General features: G+C 39.1%; 1 pseudogene; it reads right to left on the bottom strand.

Annotated features, from left to right (window-relative positions):
* Window positions 1–1192: 1192 nt before the first annotated feature.
* On the bottom strand, window positions 1193–1838 carry LOC104866921 (annotated as a pseudogene).
* Window positions 1839–2390: the final 552 nt, after the last annotated feature.

The raw sequence follows: 2390 nt of genomic DNA, 5'->3' as shown, positions 1-2390 counted from the left end.
GCCAGAGAAACTATTCGGTATTTACACATGTGTGACTTATTTATTTCACTTAGGAGTATATCCTCAATATGTATCCATTTTCCGATGAATGAATCTAATTTCTTATTCTTTATGGCTGAGTAATATTCCATTTTGTAGAAAAACCACATCTTCTTTATCCAGTTTCCAACTGATGGGCAAATGCATTGTTTCCAAGTTTTAGCTATTACAAACTGTGCCACTATAAACATGGGTGCACATACATTACTGTGATATGATTCTTTTAGTTCTTTTGGAAAGATACCCAGAAGAGGGATGGCTGGGTCAAATGGAACCTCTAGTCCCAGCTCTTTTCTCTGAGAGGTATATCCATATTGACTTCCATAGTGGTTGCACCAGTCTGCACTCCCACCAACAATGGAGAAGGGTTCCTTTCTCCCCACAATCCCACCAACATTTGTTATTGTGTGATTTCTTGATAGCAGCTATTCTTTGTCGAGTGAGGTGAAATCTCAGTGTTGTTTTCACCTGCATCTCTTGAATGATCACTGATGTGGAACATTTTTTCATATATTTACTTGCTGCTTTTACTTCTTTGTCTGTGAAATATCTGTTCATTTCAGATGCCCCTTTTTTAATTGGGTCTTTATATTTGAGGGGCTGATTGTTTTGAGTTCTTTATATATTCTAGATAATAGTCCTTTGTCTGAGGAGCAGTTGGTAAACATTTTTTCCCACATTGTAGGTTGTCTCTTAGTTCTGCTGATGGTTTCTTTTGCAGTACAGAAGCTTTTTAGTAAGATGAGATCCCAGTTGTTGATTCTATCTGCTGGTTCCCGTGCTACTGAGGATTTGTTCATAAAGTCTTTTCCTATGCCAATGTCTTCCAGAGTTCTGCCTAATTTATCTTCCACCAAGTTTAGTGTTTCTGCTTTTATATTTACATCTTTAATCCACTTGGATTTTAATTTAATGCATGGTGAGAGATAAGGGTCTAGTTTTAATCTTTGGCAGGTTGAGATCCAGTTTTTCCCACACCATTTATTAAAGAGACTATCCTTCCTCCAGTGGGGATGGTCAGCTCCTTTGTCAAAGATGAGGTGGCTGAGTACATCTGGAGTTGTTTAAAAAAACCTGATATTAAATATTCCTATATGCAAATAATCTGTACTGTAGATTGTTCTTACTTTCCTGACATCTACCTTGTACAACTCTAATCACTAAATCCTTCCTCATCACTGAAGTGTGTGCTCTTCCCTATCCTCGGACGCCGTGAATCCTCCGATGTTGAGGGCCCCCTGCACCGGGTTTCCGTTTGTTTTGTTCTTCAGCCTTGGCTTGCTGGGACGCGATGGCTTGGCTGAGACTGTCAAGAGCAGGGTCTTCCCCTTCGTCTTCACTTTCTGCTTCCTCATCAATGTCTTCTGGTTTCTTGATTTTCTTTTTCTTCTTCTTTTCTTTCTTCTTTGGAGGTTCACGTTCTCCACGCATATTTTTCGGACAGGAGTAACTTAAGTATCTGCTTTCCTTACATTCGTGACACATTGATTTATCAAAGCAGTTTTGCCTTTGGATGAATTCAGCCGCTCTCCCGTTATCAGCAGCAGTGCTTGCCTTTATCAGTCTATCGACAACTGTTTGTTGTTTATGGCTCTGGTGCAGTTCTGTGCAGAGTCTTTCTCCAAAAATAATATAAATGCAATCCATTTACTCTTCCTCATATCTTTGTCTTTCGTTAGAGTAACCTTTGCAAATTTGCCGTACTTGCAAAATATCTGGTACAAGTTGTTGTTTGTCAGGGAGAAGGGCAAGTTGCACACATACGCTGTGCTCTCACTTGAAGCCAAGACACCACTCATTTTTTTATTTTTTTAAGGAATGGTGGCCTTACTCAACTGGGGTTCAAGCCGGACTTTTCTTCGCCCCTCTCAGAGGCGCTGGTTACGCCTTGGTGGGGTCTGCGCAGGACCCTTCTGCTGGGCCGCACTGCTGGGCTCATCGTCTTTGTATTTTCTTTGTTAATTTATTTTTTGAGGGAAGTTCAGGTTGTCTCCAGACCTTGGCTATTTGACTAATGCTACGATGAATATAAGAATACAGACATGTCTTTTGAGATCCTGATTTAAATTACTTTGGGTAAGTACCTAGAATTAGGACTGCCATATTATATAATAGAATTTAATTTTTTGAGGAATTTCCATCTGTTTTTTATAATGCTTGTACCAACGTACATTTCCAACAAGAGTATGTCAGGGTTCTCTTTTCTACACATTCTCACTAACAGAGGACCTTTTATTTTTATGATGATAGGTGATATTCGGTAATATTTCATTTGCATTTCCCTAATGATTAACGATTTGTCCATTTGTATGTTTTCTTTGAAGAAATACCTCCCTCAGTTATTAAATTGG

Source organism: Fukomys damarensis, unplaced genomic scaffold, assembly GCF_012274545.1.
Source record: "Fukomys damarensis isolate Sample0158 unplaced genomic scaffold, DMR_v1.0_HiC HiC_scaffold_14, whole genome shotgun sequence".
Lineage (NCBI taxonomy): Eukaryota > Metazoa > Chordata > Mammalia > Rodentia > Bathyergidae > Fukomys > Fukomys damarensis.
This window is presented reverse-complemented; position numbering and strand designations above follow the sequence as displayed.